The sequence below is a fragment of the Sardina pilchardus genome, chromosome 12, assembly GCF_963854185.1.
Source record: "Sardina pilchardus chromosome 12, fSarPil1.1, whole genome shotgun sequence".
Classification (NCBI taxonomy): Eukaryota; Metazoa; Chordata; class Actinopteri; order Clupeiformes; family Clupeidae; genus Sardina; species Sardina pilchardus.
Window position 1 is genome coordinate 26,165,210 of NC_085005.1, and position 16,104 is coordinate 26,181,313.

Here is a 16,104-nt window from a genome sequence, read left to right on the forward strand (position 1 = left end):
TAGGTGAATTCCAACCTGTTCCAGAAAGCATCATCGGATGTAGGCCTATGCTTATCATGATAATAAGACAAATGTAGCCTAGACTAGCCTACCTCCGTCTCCAGGTGCAGTCATTATCACCTATACCTGAACAATGCAGAACTAAAATATCGAAACCCCTCAGTAATCGAGGTGCATTCTCGCCTTGCCCGGACATAATGCGTTATAATAATAATAATAATAAAAGGAATGTAGCTCAGCCTACCTCCGGCTCCAGGTGCAGTCATTATCACCTATCCCTGAACAATGCGAACTAAAATCTCGAAACTCCTCAGTAACACCTGTTGATCGAGGTGCATTCTCGCCTTGCCCGGACATAATGCGTTATCATAATAATAATAAAAGGTATGTAGCTCAGCCTACTTCCGGCTCCAGGTGCAGTCATTATCACCTATCCCTGAACAATGCAAACTAAAATCTCGAAACTCCTCAGTAACACCTGTTGATCGAGATGCATTCTCGCCTTGCCCGGACATAATGCGTTATCATAATAATAATAAAAGGTATGTAGCTCAGCCTACCTCCGGCTCCAGGTGCAGTCATTATCACCTGTCCCTGAACAATGCGAACTAAAATCTCGAAACTACTCAGTAACACCTATTGATCGAGATGCATTCTCGCCTTGCCCGGACATAATGCGTTATCATAATAATAATAATAGGTATAGCTCAGCCTACCTCCGGCTCCAGGTGCAGTCATTGTCACCTATCCCTGAACAATGCTGAACTAAAATCTCGAAACTCCCTAATTACCCTTTTCGTGATCGAGGCATTACAGGAGATGGTATTATGATTGATAATGAAAACATTCTGACATATAATGAACATGTACTGAACACAAAGAGTTGCTTCAAGACTTTTATTGACACAACATATTTACAGGTTTTTGCTTCGTACTTTTTGGTGTGGCAGATGTGAAGACAATATGAAATCAATTGAGGAGACCTCTGCGCACAACTCGTTCTTGCCATGGCACTGCACCTTGCGGTGTTTGAAAAAATGTCTTAACATTGTCTCGCACCAACATTGCTGCTCGAGCTGCCCTCGCGGTACCGAGTTGTACATCTACGAGGCCGTTGTCCCCATTCACAACTTGTCGCCACTCTCCCGGCTGCACCTGTCCGTCAGGTCTGTCAGTGTCAGCGTAGTTGGGGGGGTTGTACCGACGACCGGCGTTTGCAACATCCGCACAAGTAAGGAAATTGTGTAAAGCAACACATGCCTTAACCATGTGAGTTGCATTGTTCACACTGCAGTCAATGGGCTTGCCCAATATCCTCCACCGCGAGGCCATGATTCCAAAGGCGTTTTCGATGATCCGGCGAGCCCGTGAGTGGCGATAGTTGTACACACTCTGATCTGCTCGAAGGTTATGGCCAGAGTATGGTCGCATCAAATTCCGATGCAGCGGAAAAGCAGCATCCGCCACAAACATGTAGGGGCTTGTAGTGTCCGTGCCAGGCAGTTTGGCTGGAGGTGGTAGACCCAAAGTGCCCTCGAGGATGCTTGCACCATACACACTTTCCTTGAAGACACCACCATCGCTTTCCCGACCATATGCACCAACATCCACCATTGTAAAGCGATAATGAGCATCGCATGTAGCCATCAGAACAATTGAATGTGTTCCCTTGTAATTAAAATAATCACTACCGGCGTTTGGTGGGGCTTTAATCTGGACGTGTTTGCCATCGATGGCACCTACACACAGAGGGAAGTTCCAAATTCGCCAGAAATCCTCTGCGATGTTGCCCCACTGTGCTTCCGATGGACATGGCACGAACTCTGGCTGAAGACCGTTCCATAGGGCCTGACACACCTCGGGAATCAGCTTCGATACTGTACGTGTTCCCAGCATGTAGTCGGCTGCAACTGCTACCTGGGATGTTCCCGTACTCAGGTAGCGCAAAGTGACTGCAAGTCTCTCAGCTATACCCACAGGTGTGCTGTGCGTGTTCTGGTGGACGATAAATGGAGAGATGCGACGAACCAACTCATCAAACTTTTCAGCAGACATGCGAAAGTACTCGTGGTGCTTCTCCTCATCTAACAGCCGCATCTTTTGTATATAAGTGTGGAACACTCCTTCTCTGGCTCTTCCTTCGTTCAGTGGTCGCACATCCCACCTTCTTCTCTTCTTCAGGCGTTGCTCTTCTTCACACAACAGCAACAGGCAACACAGCTCTTCTTCGTCATAGGCTGACATGCTGACAGTACCAATGCACACCTGCTAAAATGGGGACTGACTACCTGCTTTTAACTTCTTCTTTGGTGGGAGTGTCCTACTTTCCGGTTCAACGTACCGCCCCCAGTTGGCGTGGCAGAGTATCACAGTTAATTCGTAGTGCGCAGGCGCTAACCTTGATCGGCTGGCGCGCATTCAGAACAACAGACATTGGAGTATGCCTCGTATACGCGTCTAAAATGACGCACGTCAAACGTCCAGTGCCGCGTGCGCGTGACGCAGACGGAGGAGTGTGCCAGTGCCTTTACTCTCACGGCAGTGCCTGTGGCGCTGTGGCTTAGTTGGTTAAAGCGCCTGTCTAGTAAACAGGAGATCCTGAGGTCGAATCTCAGCAGTGCCTTCTATTGGACAAGTTGGACCATCCGAACAAGAGGATGACGTCAGACGCGTCCTCTTGCTTCTTGAAAGCTGCGTCATACCACGGGGGAAAATGTGCGCAAAACAGTCTCACAGCCTTGCGTGCCGCTGTTGGCCGCCAGGCTCTCTTATCTCGGCGCCGACATACTTTGACAACACACGGGCGTTCTGACACACCGACTCAAAACTCAGTGTATGAGGTAGCCTTGCTTGCTTGTGAATCTGACACTTGGACATGCTAACACCTTTCTCCGGGCTCAGCATTCTTACTCTCCGGGAAGTGCCTGTGGCGCTGTGGCTTAGTTGGTTAAAGCGCCTGTTTAGTAAACAGGAGATCCTGAGTTCGAATCTCAGCAGTGCCTTCTATTGGACAAGTTGGACCATCTGAAAAAGAGGGTGACATCAAAAGTAGCCTCTTGCTTCGTACCACGTGTATGAGGTGGCATAGCTTTTAAATCTGCCACTTGCACATTCTATGACTTTTCATGGTCTTCGGGCTCAGTAATCTTACTCTCACGGCAGTGCCTGTGGCGCTGTGGCTTAGTTGGTTAAAGCGCCTGTCTAGTAAACAGGAGATCCTGAGTTCGAATCTCAGCAGTGCCTTCTATTGGACAAGTTGGACCATCCGAACAAGAGGATGACGTCAGACGTGTCCTCTTGCTTCTTGAAAGCTGCGTCATACCACGGGGGAAAATGTGCGCAAAACAGTCTCACAGCCTTGCGTGCCGCTGTTGGCCGCCAGGCTCTCTTATCTCGGCGCCGACATACTTTGACAACACACGGGCGTTCTGACACACCGACTCAAAACTCAGTGTATGAGGTAGCCTTGCTTGCTTGTGAATCTGACACTTGGACATGCTAACACCTTTCTCCGGGCTCAGCATTCTTACTCTCCGGGAAGTGCCTGTGGCGCTGTGGCTTAGTTGGTTAAAGCGCCTGTCTAGTAAACAGGAGATCCTGAGTTCGAATCTCAGCAGTGCCTTCTATTGGAACAGTTGGACCATCTGAAAAAGAGGGTGACGTCAAAAGTAGCCTCTTGCTTCGTACCACGTGTATGAGGTGGCATAGCTTTTAAATCTGCCACTTGCACATTCTATGACTTTTCATGGTCTTCGGGCTCAGTAGTCTTACTCTCACGGCAGTGCCTGTGGCGCTGTGGCTTAGTTGGTTAAAGCGCCTGTCTAGTAAACAGGAGATCCTGAGTTCGCATCTCAGCAGTGCCTTCTATTGGACAAGTTGGACCATCTGAAAAAGAGGGTGACGTCAAAAGTAGCCTCTTGCTTCGTACCACGTGTATGAGGTGGCATAGCTTTTAAATCTGCCACTTGCACATTCTATGACTTTTCATGGTCTTCGGGCTCAGTAGTCTTACTCTCACGGCAGTGCCTGTGGCGCTGTGGCTTAGTTGGTTAAAGCGCCTGTCTAGTAAACAGGAGATCCTGAGTTCGACTCTCAGCAGTGCCTTCTATTGGACAAGTTGGACCATCCGAACAAGAGGATGACGTCAGACGTGTCCTCTTGCTTCTTGAAAGCTGCGTCATACCACGGGGGAAAATGTGCGCAAAACAGTCTCACAGCCTTGCGTGCCGCTGTTGGCCGCCAGGCTCTCTTATCTCGGCGCCGACATACTTTGACAACACACGGGCGTTCTGACACACCGACTCAAAACTCAGTGTATGAGGTAGCCTTGCTTGCTTGTGAATCTGACACTTGGACATGCTAACACCTTTCTCCGGGCTCAGCATTCTTACTCTCCGGGAAGTGCCTGTGGCGCTGTGGCTTAGTTGGTTAAAGCGCCTGTCTAGTAAACAGGAGATCCTGAGTTCGAATCTCAGCAGTGCCTTCTATTGGACAAGTTGGACCATCTGAAAAAGAGGGTGACGTCAAAAGTAGCCTCTTGCTTCGTACCACGTGTATGAGGTGGCATAGCTTTTAAATCTGCCACTTGCACATTCTATGACTTTTCATGGTCTTCGGGCTCAGTAGTCTTACTCTCACGGCAGTGCCTGTGGCGCTGTGGCTTAGTTGGTTAAAGCGCCTGTCTAGTAAACAGGAGATCCTGAGTTCGAATCTCAGCAGTGCCTTCTATTGGACAAGTTGGACCATCCGAACAAGAGGATGACGTCAGACGTGTCCTCTTGCTTCTTGAAAGCTGCGTCATACCACGGGGGAAAATGTGCGCAAAACAGTCTCACAGCCTTGCGTGCCGCTGTTGGCCGCCAGGCTCTCTTATCTCGGCGCCGACATACTTTGACAACACACGGGCGTTCTGACACACCGACTCAAAACTCAGTGTATGAGGTAGCCTTGCTTGCTTGTGAATCTGACACTTGGACATGCTAACACCTTTCTCCGGGCTCAGCATTCTTACTCTCCGGGAAGTGCCTGTGGCGCTGTGGCTTAGTTGGTTAAAGCGCCTGTCTAGTAAACAGGAGATCCTGAGTTCGAATCTCAGCAGTGCCTTCTATTGGACAAGTTGGACCATCTGAAAAAGAGGGTGACGTCAAAAGTAGCCTCTTGCTTCGTACCACGTGTATGAGGTGGCATAGCTTTTAAATCTGCCACTTGCACATTCTATGACTTTTCATGGTCTTCGGGCTCAGTAGACTCTCACGGCAGTGCCTGTGGCGCTGTGGCTTAGTTGGTTAAAGCGCCTGTCTAGTAAACAGGAGATCCTGAGTTCGACTCTCAGCAGTGCCTTCTATTGGACAAGTTGGACCATCCGAACAAGAGGATGACGTCAGACGCGTCCTCTTGCTTCTTGAAAGCTGCGTCATACCAGGGGGGAAAATGTGCGCAAAACAGTCTCACAGCCTTGCGTGCCGCTGTTGGCCGCCAGGCTCTCTTATCTCGGCGCCGACATACTTTGACAACACACGGGCGTTCTGACACACCGACTCAAAACTCAGTGTATGAGGTAGCCTTGCTTGCTTGTGAATCTGACACTTGGACATGCTAACACCTTTCTCCGGGCTCAGCATTCTTACTCTCCGGGAAGTGCCTGTGGCGCTGTGGCTTAGTTGGTTAAAGCGCCTGTCTAGTAAACAGGAGATCCTGAGTTCGAATCTCAGCAGTGCCTTCTATTGGACAAGTTGGACCATCTGAAAAAGAGGGTGACGTCAAAAGTAGCCTCTTGCTTCGTACCACGTGTATGAGGTGGCATAGCTTTTAAATCTGCCACTTGCACATTCTATGACTTTTCATGGTCTTCGGGCTCAGTAGTCTTACTCTCACGGCAGTGCCTGTGGCGCTGTGGCTTAGTTGGTTAAAGCGCCTGTCTAGTAAACAGGAGATCCTGAGTTCGAATCTCAGCAGTGCCTTCTATTGGACAAGTTGGACCATCTGAAAAAGAGGGTGACGTCAAAAGTAGCCTCTTGCTTCGTACCACGTGTATGAGGTGGCATAGCTTTTAAATCTGCCACTTGCACATTCTATGACTTTTCATGGTCTTCGGGCTCAGTAGTCTTACTCTCCGGGAAGTGCCTGTGGCGCTGTGGCTTAGTTGGTTAAAGCGCCTGTCTAGTAAACAGGAGATCCTGAGTTCGAATCTCAGCAGTGCCTTCTATTGGACAAGTTGGACCATCTGAAAAAGAGGGTGACGTCAAAAGTAGCCTCTTGCTTCGTACCACGTGTATGAGGTGGCATAGCTTTTAAATCTGCCACTTGCACATTCTATGACTTTTCATGGTCTTCGGGCTCAGTAGTCTTACTCTCACGGCAGTGCCTGTGGCGCTGTGGCTTAGTTGGTTAAAGCGCCTGTCTAGTAAACAGGAGATCCTGAGTTCGAATCTCAGCAGTGCCTTCTATTGGACAAGTTGGACCATCCGAACAAGAGGATGACGTCAGACGTGTCCTCTTGCTTCTTGAAAGCTGCGTCATACCACGGGGGAAAATGTGCGCAAAACAGTCTCACAGCCTTGCGTGCCGCTGTTGGCCGCCAGGCTCTCTTATGTCGGCGCCGACATACTTTGACAACACACGGGCGTTCTGACACACCGACTCAAAACTCAGTGTATGAGGTAGCCTTGCTTGCTTGTGAATCTGACACTTGGACATGCTAACACCTTTCTCCGGGCTCAGCATTCTTACTCTCCGGGAAGTGCCTGTGGCGCTGTGGCTTAGTTGGTTAAAGCGCCTGTCTAGTAAACAGGAGATCCTGAGTTCGAATCTCAGCAGTGCCTTCTATTGGACAAGTTGGACCATCTGAAAAAGAGGGTGACGTCAAAAGTAGCCTCTTGCTTCGTACCACGTGTATGAGGTGGCATAGCTTTTAAATCTGCCACTTGCACATTCTATGACTTTTCATGGTCTTCGGGCTCAGTAGTCTTACTCTCACGGCAGTACCTGTGGCGCTGTGGCTTAGTTGGTTAAAGCGCCTGTCTAGTAAACAGGAGATCCTGAGTTCGAATCTCAGCAGTGCCTTCTATTGGACAAGTTGGACCATCCGAACAAGAGGATGACGTCAGACGCGTCCTCTTGCTTCTTGAAAGCTGCGTCATACCACGGGGGAAAATGTGCGCAAAACAGTCTCACAGCCTTGCGTGCCGCTGTTGGCCGCCAGGCTCTCTTATCTCGGCGCCGACATACTTTGACAACACACGGGCGTTCTGACACACCGACTCAAAACTCAGTGTATGAGGTAGCCTTGCTTGCTTGTGAATCTGACACTTGGACATGCTAACACCTTTCTCCGGGCTCAGCATTCTTACTCTCCGGGAAGTGCCTGTGGCGCTGTGGCTTAGTTGGTTAAAGCGCCTGTCTAGTAAACAGGAGATCCTGAGGTCGAATCTCAGCAGTGCCTTCTATTGGACAAGTTGGACCATCTGAAAAAGAGGGTGACGTCAAAAGTAGCCTCTTGCTTCGTACCACGTGTATGAGGTGGCATAGCTTTTAAATCTGCCACTTGCACATTCTATGACTTTTCATGGTCTTCGGGCTCAGTAGTCTTACTCTCACGGCAGTGCCTGTGGCGCTGTGGCTTAGTTGGTTAAAACGCCTGTCTAGTAAACAGGAGATCCTGAGTTCGAATCTCAGCAGTGCCTTCTATTGGACAAGTTGGACCATCTGAAAAAGAGGGTGACGTCAAAAGTAGCCTCTTGCTTCGTACCACGTGTATGAGGTGGCATAGCTTTTAAATCTGCCACAAGCACATTCTATGACTTTTCATGGTCTTCGGGCTCAGTAGTCTTACTCTCACGGCAGTGCCTGTGGCGCTGTGGCTTAGTTGGTTAAAGCGCCTGTCTAGTAAACAGGAGATCCTGAGTTCGAATTTCAGCAGTGCCTTCTATTGGACAAGTTGGACCATCCGAACAAGAGGATGACGTCAGACGCGTCCTCTTGCTTCTTGAAAGCTGCGTCATACCACGGGGGAAAATGTGCGCAAAACAGTCTCACAGCCTTGCGTGCCGCTGTTGGCCGCCAGGCTCTCTTATCTCGGCGCCGACATACTTTGACAACACACGGGCGTTCTGACACACCGACTCAAAACTCAGTGTATGAGGTAGCCTTGCTTGCTTGTGAATCTGACACTTGGACATGCTAACACCTTTCTCCGGGCTCAGCATTCTTACTCTCCGGGAAGTGCCTGTGGCGCTGTGGCTTAGTTGGTTAAAGCGCCTGTCTAGTAAACAGGAGATCCTGAGTTCGAATCTCAGCAGTGCCTTCTATTGGACAAGTTGGACCATCTGAAAAAGAGGGTGACGTCAAAAGTAGCCTCTTGCTTCGTACCACGTGTATGAGGTGGCATAGCTTTTAAATCTGCCACTTGCACATTCTATGACTTTTCATGGTCTTCGGGCTCAGTAGTCTTACTCTCACGGCAGTGCCTGTGGCGCTGTGGCTTAGTTGGTTAAAGCGCCTGTCTAGTAAACAGGAGATCCTGAGTTCGAATCTCAGCAGTGCCTTCTATTGGACAAGTTGGACCATCCGAACAAGAGGATGACGTCAGACGCGTCCTCTTGCTTCTTGAAAGCTGCGTCATACCACGGGGGAAAATGTGCGCAAAACAGTCTCACAGCCTTGCGTGCCGCTGTTGGCCGCCAGGCTCTCTTATCTCGGCGCCGACATACTTTGACAACACACGGGCGTTCTGACACACCGACTCAAAACTCAGTGTATGAGGTAGCCTTGCTTGCTTGTGAATCTGACACTTGGACATGCTAACACCTTTCTCCGGGCTCAGCATTCTTACTCTCCGGGAAGTGCCTGTGGCGCTGTGGCTTAGTTGGTTAAAGCGCCTGTCTAGTAAACAGGAGATCCTGAGTTCGAATCTCAGCAGTGCCTTCTATTGGACAAGTTGGACCATCTGAAAAAGAGGGTGACGTCAAAAGTAGCCTCTTGCTTCGTACCACGTGTATGAGGTGGCATAGCTTTTAAATCTGCCACTTGCACATTCTATGACTTTTCATGGTCTTCGGGCTCAGTAGTCTTACTCTCACGGCAGTGCCTGTGGCGCTGTGGCTTAGTTGGTTAAAGCGCCTGTCTAGTAAACAGGAGATCCTGAGTTCGAATCTCAGCAGTGCCTTCTATTGGACAAGTTGGACCATCCGAACAAGAGGATGACGTCAGACGCGTCCTCTTGCTTCTTGAAAGCTGCGTCATACCACGGGGGAAAATGTGCGCAAAACAGTCTCACAGCCTTGCGTGCCGCTGTTGGCCGCCAGGCTCTCTTATCTCGGCGCCGACATACTTTGACAACACACGGGCGTTCTGACACACCGACTCAAAACTCAGTGTATGAGGTAGCCTTGCTTGCTTGTGAATCTGACACTTGGACATGCTAACACCTTTCTCCGGGCTCAGCATTCTTACTCTCCGGGAAGTGCCTGTGGCGCTGTGGCTTAGTTGGTTAAAGCGCCTGTCTAGTAAACAGGAGATCCTGAGTTCGAATCTCAGCAGTGCCTTCTATTGGACAAGTTGGACCATCTGAAAAAGAGGGTGACGTCAAAAGTAGCCTCTTGCTTCGTACCACGTGTATGAGGTGGCATAGCTTTTAAATCTGCCACTTGCACATTCTATGACTTTTCATGGTCTTCGGGCTCAGTAGTCTTACTCTCACGGCAGTGCCTGTGGCGCTGTGGCTTAGTTGGTTAAAACGCCTGTCTAGTAAACAGGAGATCCTGAGTTCGAATCTCAGCAGTGCCTTCTATCGGACAAGTTGGACCATCTGAAAAAGAGGGTGACGTCAAAAGTAGCCTCTTGCTTCGTACCACGTGTATGAGGTGGCATAGCTTTTAAATCTGCCACTTGCACATTCTATGACTTTTCATGGTCTTCGGGCTCAGTAGTCTTACTCTCACGGCAGTGCCTGTGGCGCTGTGGCTTAGTTGGTTAAAGCGCCTGTCTAGTAAACAGGAGATCCTGAGTTCGAATTTCAGCAGTGCCTTCTATTGGACAAGTTGGACCATCCGAACAAGAGGATGACGTCAGACGCGTCCTCTTGCTTCTTGAAAGCTGCGTCATACCACGGGGGAAAATGTGCGCAAAACAGTCTCACAGCCTTGCGTGCCGCTGTTGGCCGCCAGGCTCTCTTATCTCGGCGCCGACATACTTTGACAACACACGGGCGTTCTGACACACCGACTCAAAACTCAGTGTATGAGGTAGCCTTGCTTGCTTGTGAATCTGACACTTGGACATGCTAACACCTTTCTCCGGGCTCAGCATTCTTACTCTCCGGGAAGTGCCTGTGGCGCTGTGGCTTAGTTGGTTAAAGCGCCTGTCTAGTAAACAGGAGATCCTGAGTTCGAATCTCAGCAGTGCCTTCTATTGGACAAGTTGGACCATCTGAAAAAGAGGGTGACGTCAAAAGTAGCCTCTTGCTTCGTACCACGTGTATGAGGTGGCATAGCTTTTAAATCTGCCACTTGCACATTCTATGACTTTTCATGGTCTTCGGGCTCAGTAGTCTTACTCTCACGGCAGTGCCTGTGGCGCTGTGGCTTAGTTGGTTAAAACGCCTGTCTAGTAAACAGGAGATCCTGAGTTCGAATCTCAGCAGTGCCTTCTATCGGACAAGTTGGACCATCTGAAAAAGAGGGTGACGTCAAAAGTAGCCTCTTGCTTCGTACCACGTGTATGAGGTGGCATAGCTTTTAAATCTGCCACTTGCACATTCTATGACTTTTCATGGTCTTCGGGCTCAGTAGTCTTACTCTCACGGCAGTGCCTGTGGCGCTGTGGCTTAGTTGGTTAAAGCGCCTGTCTAGTAAACAGGAGATCCTGAGTTCGAATCTCAGCAGTGCCTTCTATTGGACAAGTTGGACCATCCGAACAAGAGGATGACGTCAGACGCGTCCTCTTGCTTCTTGAAAGCTGCGTCATACCACGGGGGAAAATGTGCGCAAAACAGTCTCACAGCCTTGCGTGCCGCTGTTGGCCGCCAGGCTCTCTTATCTCGGCGCCGACATACTTTGACAACACACGGGCGTTCTGACACACCGACTCAAAACTCAGTGTATGAGGTAGCCTTGCTTGCTTGTGAATCTGACACTTGGACATGCTAACACCTTTCTCCGGGCTCAGCATTCTTACTCTCCGGGAAGTGCCTGTGGCGCTGTGGCTTAGTTGGTTAAAGCGCCTGTCTAGTAAACAGGAGATCCTGAGTTCAAATCTCAGCAGTGCCTTCTATTGGACAAGTTGGACCATCTGAAAAAGAGGGTGACGTCAAAAGTAGCCTCTTGCTTCGTACCACGTGTATGAGGTGGCATAGCTTTTAAATCTGCCACTTGCACATTCTATGACTTTTCATGGTCTTCGGGCTCAGTAATCTTACTCTCACGGCATTGCCTGTGGCGCTGTGGCTTAGTTGGTTAAAGCGCCTGTCTAGTAAACAGGAGATCCTGAGTTCGAATCTCAGCAGTGCCTTCTATTGGACAAGTTGGACCATCCGAACAAGAGGATGACGTCAGACGCGTCCTCTTGCTTCTTGAAAGCTGCGTCATACCACGGGGGAAAATGTGCGCAAAACAGTCTCACAGCCTTGCGTGCCGCTGTTGGCCGCCAGGCTCTCTTATCTCGGCGCCGACATACTTTGACAACACACGGGCGTTCTGACACACCGACTCAAAACTCAGTGTATGAGGTAGCCTTGCTTGCTTGTGAATCTGACACTTGGACATGCTAACACCTTTCTCCGGGCTCAGCATTCTTACTCTCCGGGAAGTGCCTGTGGCGCTGTGGCTTAGTTGGTTAAAGCGCCTGTCTAGTAAACAGGAGATCCTGAGTTCGAATCTCAGCAGTGCCTTCTATTGGACAAGTTGGACCATCTGAAAAAGAGGGTGACGTCAAAAGTAGCCTCTTGCTTCGTACCACGTGTATGAGGTGGCATAGCTTTTAAATCTGCCACTTGCACATTCTATGACTTTTCATGGTCTTCGGGCTCAGTAGTCTTACTCTCACGGCAGTGCCTGTGGCGCTGTGGCTTAGTTGGTTAAAGCGCCTGTCTAGTAAACAGGAGATCCTGAGTTCGAATCTCAGCAGTGCCTTCTATTGGACAAGTTGGACCATCCGAACAAGAGGATGACGTCAAAAGTAGCCTCTTGCTTCGTACCACGTGTATGAGGTGGCATCATGGAGGTATTATATATAACTGGAGAGAGTGACTAAGTCCCGCCCTCCATACAAATGAATGGGCGATGCTAGGCTAGTAAATCCAGCCAATTTTCGTCAACGCCATATTGAACACTGGAGCTCCGATCCAGCGCCAGTCGGCTCTGACCATGCGCAAAGTTCCAAAGCTGGAAATGACGCATGGACCTACATTGATTTCTATTGGACATTCTGTAAAAAGAGAGTCATCCTCCAGTTCAGACGGTGGCGATAATGCACATACCTTGCTTGCCGCGTAACAACAAGCAGAAAAAGTTGCTCGGGAACGCACACCTGAGTCCAGTGGAGTGTCGCACGGAGTAATGATTGGCTGTAGGTACCTGTCCCCCAACATGTACGCGCATGAGAGCTCGTGCCCAACACAGATTTTCGTGCACGGTGCTGGTTCTAAATGCCCCATGAGGCGCCATACTTGAAAATGGCGCTTGCTAACTTGCCGAAGCTAATCAACACGGCCTTGACCCCCTGGGTGGCATAGCTTTTAAATCTGCCACTTGCACATTCTATGACTTTTCATGGTCTTCGGGCTCAGTAATCTTACTCTCACGGCATTGCCTGTGGCGCTGTGGCTTAGTTGGTTAAAGCGCCTGTCTAGTAAACAGGAGATCCTGAGTTCGAATCTCAACAGTGCCTTCTATTGGACAAGTTGGACCATCCGAACAAGAGGATGACGTCAGACGCGTCCTCTTGCTTCTTGAAAGCTGCGTCATACCACGGGGGAAAATGTGCGCAAAACAGTCTCACAGCCTTGCGTGCCGCTGTTGGCCGCCAGGCTCTCTTATCTCGGCGCCGACATACTTTGACAACACACGGGCGTTCTGACACACCGACTCAAAACTCAGTGTATGAGGTAGCCTTGCTTTCTTGTGAATCTGACACTTGGACATGCTAACACCTTTCTCCGGGCTCAGCATTCTTACTCTCCGGGAAGTGCCTGTGGCGCTGTGGCTTAGTTGGTTAAAGCGCCTGTCTAGTAAACAGGAGATCCTGAGTTCGAATCTCAGCAGTGCCTTCTATTGGACAAGTTGGACCATCTGAAAAAGAGGGTGACGTCAAAAGTAGCCTCTTGCTTCGTACCACGTGTATGAGGTGGCATAGCTTTTAAATCTGCCACTTGCACATTCTATGACTTTTCATGGTCTTCGGGCTCAGTAGTCTTACTCTCACGGCATTGCCTGTGGCGCTGTGGCTTAGTTGGTTAAAGCGCCTGTCTAGTAAACAGGAGATCCTGAGTTCGAATCTCAGCAGTGCCTTCTATTGGACAAGTTGGACCATCCGAACAAGAGGATGACGTCAGACGCGTCCTCTTGCTTCTTGAAAGCTGCGTCATACCACGGGGGAAAATGTGCGCAAAACAGTCTCACAGCCTTGCGTGCCGCTGTTGGCCGCCAGGCTCTCTTATCTCGGCGCCGACATACTTTGACAACACACGGGCGTTCTGACACACCGACTCAAAACTCAGTGTATGAGGTAGCCTTGCTTGCTTGTGAATCTGACACTTGGACATGCTAACACCTTTCTCCGGGCTCAGCATTCTTACTCTCCGGGAAGTGCCTGTGGCGCTGTGGCTTAGTTGGTTAAAGCGCCTGTCTAGTAAACAGGAGATCCTGAGTTCGAATCTCAGCAGTGCCTTCTATTGGACAAGTTGGACCATCTGAAAAAGAGGGTGACGTCAAAAGTAGCCTCTTGCTTCGTACCACGTGTATGAGGTGGCATAGCTTTTAAATCTGCCACTTGCACATTCTATGACTTTTCATGGTCTTCGGGCTCAGTAGTCTTACTCTCACGGCAGTGCCTGTGGCGCTGTGGCTTAGTTGGTTAAAGCGCCTGTCTAGTAAACAGGAGATCCTGAGTTCGAATCTCAGCAGTGCCTTCTATTGGACAAGTTGGACCATCCGAACAAGAGGATGACGTCAGACGCGTCCTCTTGCTTCTTGAAAGCTGCGTCATACCACGGGGGAAAATGTGCGCAAAACAGTCTCACAGCCTTGCGTGCCGCTGTTGGCCGCCAGGCTCTCTTATCTCGGCGCCGACATACTTTGACAACACACGGGCGTTCTGACACACCGACTCAAAACTCAGTGTATGAGGTAGCCTTGCTTGCTTGTGAATCTGACACTTGGACATGCTAACACCTTTCTCCGGGCTCAGCATTCTTACTCTCCGGGAAGTGCCTGTGGCGCTGTGGCTTAGTTGGTTAAAGCGCCTGTCTAGTAAACAGGAGATCCTGAGTTCGAATCTCAGCAGTGCCTTCTATTGGACAAGTTGGACCATCTGAAAAAGAGGGTGACGTCAAAAGTAGCCTCTTGCTTCGTACCACGTGTATGAGGTGGCATAGCTTTTAAATCTGCCACTTGCACATTCTATGACTTTTCATGGTCTTCGGGCTCAGTAATCTTACTCTCACGGCAGTGCCTGTGGCGCTGTGGCTTAGTTGGTTAAAGCGCCTGTCTAGTAAACAGGAGATCCTGAGTTCGAATCTCAGCAGTGCCTTCTATTGGACAAGTTGGACCATCCGAACAAGAGGATGACGTCAGACACGTCCTCTTGCTTCTTGAAAGCTGCGTCATACCACGGGGGAAAATGTGCGCAAAACAGTCTCACAGCCTTGCGTGCCGCTGTTGGCCGCCAGGCTCTCTTATCTCGGCGCCGACATACTTTGACAACACACGGGCGTTCTGACACACCGACTCAAAACTCAGTGTATGAGGTAGCCTTGCTTGCTTGTGAATCTGACACTTGGACATGCTAACACCTTTCTCCGGGTTCAGCATTCTTACTCTCCGGGAAGTGCCTGTGGCGCTGTGGCTTAGTTGGTTAAAGCGCCTGTCTAGTAAACAGGAGATCCTGAGTTCGAATCTCAGCAGTGCCTTCTATTGGACAAGTTGGACCATCTGAAAAAGAGGGTGACGTCAAAAGTAGCCTCTTGCTTCGTACCACGTGTATGAGGTGGCATAGCTTTTAAATCTGCCACTTGCACATTCTATGACTTTTCATGGTCTTCGGGCTCAGTAATCTTACTCTCACGGCAGTGCCTGTGGCGCTGTGGCTTAGTTGGTTAAAGCGCCTGTCTAGTAAACAGGAGATCCTGAGTTCGAATCTCAGCAGTGCCTTCTATTGGACAAGTTGGACCATCCGAACAAGAGGATGACGTCAGACGCGTCCTCTTGCTTCTTGAAAGCTGCGTCATACCACGGGGGAAAATGTGCGCAAAACAGTCTCACAGCCTTGCGTGCCGCTGTTGGCCGCCAGGCTCTCTTATCTCGGCGCCGACATACTTTGACAACACACGGGCGTTCTGACACACCGACTCAAAACTCAGTGTATGAGGTAGCCTTGCTTGCTTGTGAATCTGACACTTGGACATGCTAACACCTTTCTCCGGGTTCAGCATTCTTACTCTCCGGGAAGTGCCTGTGGCGCTGTGGCTTAGTTGGTTAAAGCGCCTGTCTAGTAAACAGGAGATCCTGAGTTCAAATCTCAGCAGTGCCTTCTATTGGACAAGTTGGACCATCTGAAAAAGAGGGTGACGTCAAAAGTAGCCTCTTGCTTCGTACCACGTGTATGAGGTGGCATAGCTTTTAAATCTGCCACTTGCACATTCTATGACTTTTCATGGTCTTCGGGCTCAGTAGTCTTACTCTCACGGCAGTGCCTGTGGCGCTTTGGCTTAGTTGGTTAAAGCGCCTGTCTAGTAAACAGGAGATCCTGAGTTTGAATCTCAGCAGTGCCTTCTATTGGAGAAGTTGGACCATCCGAACAAGAGGATGACGTCAGACGCGTCCTCTTGCTTCTTGAAAGCTGCGTCATACCACGGGGGAAAATGTGCGCAAAACAGTCTCACAGCCTTGCGTG

The 16,104-nt window shown here is 49.8% G+C and overlaps 44 non-coding genes across 44 annotated transcripts; all 44 read left to right on the forward strand.

The window, feature by feature from the left end:
- The first annotated feature begins 2,549 nt into the window (after positions 1-2,549).
- On the forward strand, positions 2,550-2,623 carry trnat-agu (transfer RNA threonine (anticodon AGU)). Its single transcript has one exon. It is a non-coding gene; the product is annotated as a tRNA-Thr (tRNA).
- Positions 2,624-2,928: 305 nt separating this feature from the next.
- trnat-agu (transfer RNA threonine (anticodon AGU)) lies at positions 2,929-3,002 on the forward strand. The gene has a single exon. It is a non-coding gene; the product is annotated as a tRNA-Thr (tRNA).
- A 167-nt stretch (positions 3,003-3,169) lies between these two features.
- trnat-agu (transfer RNA threonine (anticodon AGU)) lies at positions 3,170-3,243 on the forward strand. Its single transcript has one exon. It is a non-coding gene; the product is annotated as a tRNA-Thr (tRNA).
- A 305-nt stretch (positions 3,244-3,548) lies between these two features.
- trnat-agu (transfer RNA threonine (anticodon AGU)) lies at positions 3,549-3,622 on the forward strand. Its single transcript has one exon. It is a non-coding gene; the product is annotated as a tRNA-Thr (tRNA).
- A 167-nt stretch (positions 3,623-3,789) lies between these two features.
- Positions 3,790-3,863, forward strand: trnat-agu (transfer RNA threonine (anticodon AGU)). The gene has a single exon. It is a non-coding gene; the product is annotated as a tRNA-Thr (tRNA).
- A 167-nt stretch (positions 3,864-4,030) lies between these two features.
- Positions 4,031-4,104, forward strand: trnat-agu (transfer RNA threonine (anticodon AGU)). Its single transcript has one exon. It is a non-coding gene; the product is annotated as a tRNA-Thr (tRNA).
- A 305-nt stretch (positions 4,105-4,409) lies between these two features.
- On the forward strand, positions 4,410-4,483 carry trnat-agu (transfer RNA threonine (anticodon AGU)). The gene has a single exon. It is a non-coding gene; the product is annotated as a tRNA-Thr (tRNA).
- A 167-nt stretch (positions 4,484-4,650) lies between these two features.
- trnat-agu (transfer RNA threonine (anticodon AGU)) lies at positions 4,651-4,724 on the forward strand. The gene has a single exon. It is a non-coding gene; the product is annotated as a tRNA-Thr (tRNA).
- A 305-nt stretch (positions 4,725-5,029) lies between these two features.
- trnat-agu (transfer RNA threonine (anticodon AGU)) lies at positions 5,030-5,103 on the forward strand. The gene has a single exon. It is a non-coding gene; the product is annotated as a tRNA-Thr (tRNA).
- A 163-nt stretch (positions 5,104-5,266) lies between these two features.
- trnat-agu (transfer RNA threonine (anticodon AGU)) lies at positions 5,267-5,340 on the forward strand. The gene has a single exon. It is a non-coding gene; the product is annotated as a tRNA-Thr (tRNA).
- Positions 5,341-5,645: 305 nt separating this feature from the next.
- On the forward strand, positions 5,646-5,719 carry trnat-agu (transfer RNA threonine (anticodon AGU)). Its single transcript has one exon. It is a non-coding gene; the product is annotated as a tRNA-Thr (tRNA).
- Positions 5,720-5,886: 167 nt separating this feature from the next.
- On the forward strand, positions 5,887-5,960 carry trnat-agu (transfer RNA threonine (anticodon AGU)). Its single transcript has one exon. It is a non-coding gene; the product is annotated as a tRNA-Thr (tRNA).
- A 167-nt stretch (positions 5,961-6,127) lies between these two features.
- Positions 6,128-6,201, forward strand: trnat-agu (transfer RNA threonine (anticodon AGU)). The gene has a single exon. It is a non-coding gene; the product is annotated as a tRNA-Thr (tRNA).
- Positions 6,202-6,368: 167 nt separating this feature from the next.
- trnat-agu (transfer RNA threonine (anticodon AGU)) lies at positions 6,369-6,442 on the forward strand. Its single transcript has one exon. It is a non-coding gene; the product is annotated as a tRNA-Thr (tRNA).
- Positions 6,443-6,747: 305 nt separating this feature from the next.
- trnat-agu (transfer RNA threonine (anticodon AGU)) lies at positions 6,748-6,821 on the forward strand. The gene has a single exon. It is a non-coding gene; the product is annotated as a tRNA-Thr (tRNA).
- Positions 6,822-6,988: 167 nt separating this feature from the next.
- On the forward strand, positions 6,989-7,062 carry trnat-agu (transfer RNA threonine (anticodon AGU)). The gene has a single exon. It is a non-coding gene; the product is annotated as a tRNA-Thr (tRNA).
- A 305-nt stretch (positions 7,063-7,367) lies between these two features.
- On the forward strand, positions 7,368-7,441 carry trnat-agu (transfer RNA threonine (anticodon AGU)). Its single transcript has one exon. It is a non-coding gene; the product is annotated as a tRNA-Thr (tRNA).
- Positions 7,442-7,608: 167 nt separating this feature from the next.
- Positions 7,609-7,682, forward strand: trnat-agu (transfer RNA threonine (anticodon AGU)). The gene has a single exon. It is a non-coding gene; the product is annotated as a tRNA-Thr (tRNA).
- A 167-nt stretch (positions 7,683-7,849) lies between these two features.
- Positions 7,850-7,923, forward strand: trnat-agu (transfer RNA threonine (anticodon AGU)). Its single transcript has one exon. It is a non-coding gene; the product is annotated as a tRNA-Thr (tRNA).
- Positions 7,924-8,228: 305 nt separating this feature from the next.
- Positions 8,229-8,302, forward strand: trnat-agu (transfer RNA threonine (anticodon AGU)). The gene has a single exon. It is a non-coding gene; the product is annotated as a tRNA-Thr (tRNA).
- A 167-nt stretch (positions 8,303-8,469) lies between these two features.
- On the forward strand, positions 8,470-8,543 carry trnat-agu (transfer RNA threonine (anticodon AGU)). Its single transcript has one exon. It is a non-coding gene; the product is annotated as a tRNA-Thr (tRNA).
- A 305-nt stretch (positions 8,544-8,848) lies between these two features.
- trnat-agu (transfer RNA threonine (anticodon AGU)) lies at positions 8,849-8,922 on the forward strand. The gene has a single exon. It is a non-coding gene; the product is annotated as a tRNA-Thr (tRNA).
- Positions 8,923-9,089: 167 nt separating this feature from the next.
- Positions 9,090-9,163, forward strand: trnat-agu (transfer RNA threonine (anticodon AGU)). The gene has a single exon. It is a non-coding gene; the product is annotated as a tRNA-Thr (tRNA).
- Positions 9,164-9,468: 305 nt separating this feature from the next.
- trnat-agu (transfer RNA threonine (anticodon AGU)) lies at positions 9,469-9,542 on the forward strand. Its single transcript has one exon. It is a non-coding gene; the product is annotated as a tRNA-Thr (tRNA).
- Positions 9,543-9,709: 167 nt separating this feature from the next.
- trnat-agu (transfer RNA threonine (anticodon AGU)) lies at positions 9,710-9,783 on the forward strand. Its single transcript has one exon. It is a non-coding gene; the product is annotated as a tRNA-Thr (tRNA).
- A 167-nt stretch (positions 9,784-9,950) lies between these two features.
- trnat-agu (transfer RNA threonine (anticodon AGU)) lies at positions 9,951-10,024 on the forward strand. Its single transcript has one exon. It is a non-coding gene; the product is annotated as a tRNA-Thr (tRNA).
- A 305-nt stretch (positions 10,025-10,329) lies between these two features.
- On the forward strand, positions 10,330-10,403 carry trnat-agu (transfer RNA threonine (anticodon AGU)). The gene has a single exon. It is a non-coding gene; the product is annotated as a tRNA-Thr (tRNA).
- Positions 10,404-10,570: 167 nt separating this feature from the next.
- trnat-agu (transfer RNA threonine (anticodon AGU)) lies at positions 10,571-10,644 on the forward strand. The gene has a single exon. It is a non-coding gene; the product is annotated as a tRNA-Thr (tRNA).
- Positions 10,645-10,811: 167 nt separating this feature from the next.
- Positions 10,812-10,885, forward strand: trnat-agu (transfer RNA threonine (anticodon AGU)). Its single transcript has one exon. It is a non-coding gene; the product is annotated as a tRNA-Thr (tRNA).
- A 305-nt stretch (positions 10,886-11,190) lies between these two features.
- On the forward strand, positions 11,191-11,264 carry trnat-agu (transfer RNA threonine (anticodon AGU)). Its single transcript has one exon. It is a non-coding gene; the product is annotated as a tRNA-Thr (tRNA).
- Positions 11,265-11,431: 167 nt separating this feature from the next.
- trnat-agu (transfer RNA threonine (anticodon AGU)) lies at positions 11,432-11,505 on the forward strand. The gene has a single exon. It is a non-coding gene; the product is annotated as a tRNA-Thr (tRNA).
- A 305-nt stretch (positions 11,506-11,810) lies between these two features.
- Positions 11,811-11,884, forward strand: trnat-agu (transfer RNA threonine (anticodon AGU)). Its single transcript has one exon. It is a non-coding gene; the product is annotated as a tRNA-Thr (tRNA).
- A 167-nt stretch (positions 11,885-12,051) lies between these two features.
- On the forward strand, positions 12,052-12,125 carry trnat-agu (transfer RNA threonine (anticodon AGU)). Its single transcript has one exon. It is a non-coding gene; the product is annotated as a tRNA-Thr (tRNA).
- Positions 12,126-12,808: 683 nt separating this feature from the next.
- Positions 12,809-12,882, forward strand: trnat-agu (transfer RNA threonine (anticodon AGU)). Its single transcript has one exon. It is a non-coding gene; the product is annotated as a tRNA-Thr (tRNA).
- Positions 12,883-13,187: 305 nt separating this feature from the next.
- trnat-agu (transfer RNA threonine (anticodon AGU)) lies at positions 13,188-13,261 on the forward strand. Its single transcript has one exon. It is a non-coding gene; the product is annotated as a tRNA-Thr (tRNA).
- A 167-nt stretch (positions 13,262-13,428) lies between these two features.
- Positions 13,429-13,502, forward strand: trnat-agu (transfer RNA threonine (anticodon AGU)). The gene has a single exon. It is a non-coding gene; the product is annotated as a tRNA-Thr (tRNA).
- A 305-nt stretch (positions 13,503-13,807) lies between these two features.
- On the forward strand, positions 13,808-13,881 carry trnat-agu (transfer RNA threonine (anticodon AGU)). Its single transcript has one exon. It is a non-coding gene; the product is annotated as a tRNA-Thr (tRNA).
- A 167-nt stretch (positions 13,882-14,048) lies between these two features.
- On the forward strand, positions 14,049-14,122 carry trnat-agu (transfer RNA threonine (anticodon AGU)). Its single transcript has one exon. It is a non-coding gene; the product is annotated as a tRNA-Thr (tRNA).
- Positions 14,123-14,427: 305 nt separating this feature from the next.
- trnat-agu (transfer RNA threonine (anticodon AGU)) lies at positions 14,428-14,501 on the forward strand. The gene has a single exon. It is a non-coding gene; the product is annotated as a tRNA-Thr (tRNA).
- A 167-nt stretch (positions 14,502-14,668) lies between these two features.
- Positions 14,669-14,742, forward strand: trnat-agu (transfer RNA threonine (anticodon AGU)). Its single transcript has one exon. It is a non-coding gene; the product is annotated as a tRNA-Thr (tRNA).
- A 305-nt stretch (positions 14,743-15,047) lies between these two features.
- On the forward strand, positions 15,048-15,121 carry trnat-agu (transfer RNA threonine (anticodon AGU)). The gene has a single exon. It is a non-coding gene; the product is annotated as a tRNA-Thr (tRNA).
- A 167-nt stretch (positions 15,122-15,288) lies between these two features.
- On the forward strand, positions 15,289-15,362 carry trnat-agu (transfer RNA threonine (anticodon AGU)). Its single transcript has one exon. It is a non-coding gene; the product is annotated as a tRNA-Thr (tRNA).
- Positions 15,363-15,667: 305 nt separating this feature from the next.
- On the forward strand, positions 15,668-15,741 carry trnat-agu (transfer RNA threonine (anticodon AGU)). Its single transcript has one exon. It is a non-coding gene; the product is annotated as a tRNA-Thr (tRNA).
- Positions 15,742-15,908: 167 nt separating this feature from the next.
- On the forward strand, positions 15,909-15,982 carry trnat-agu (transfer RNA threonine (anticodon AGU)). The gene has a single exon. It is a non-coding gene; the product is annotated as a tRNA-Thr (tRNA).
- The last annotated feature ends 122 nt before the right edge of the window (positions 15,983-16,104 follow it).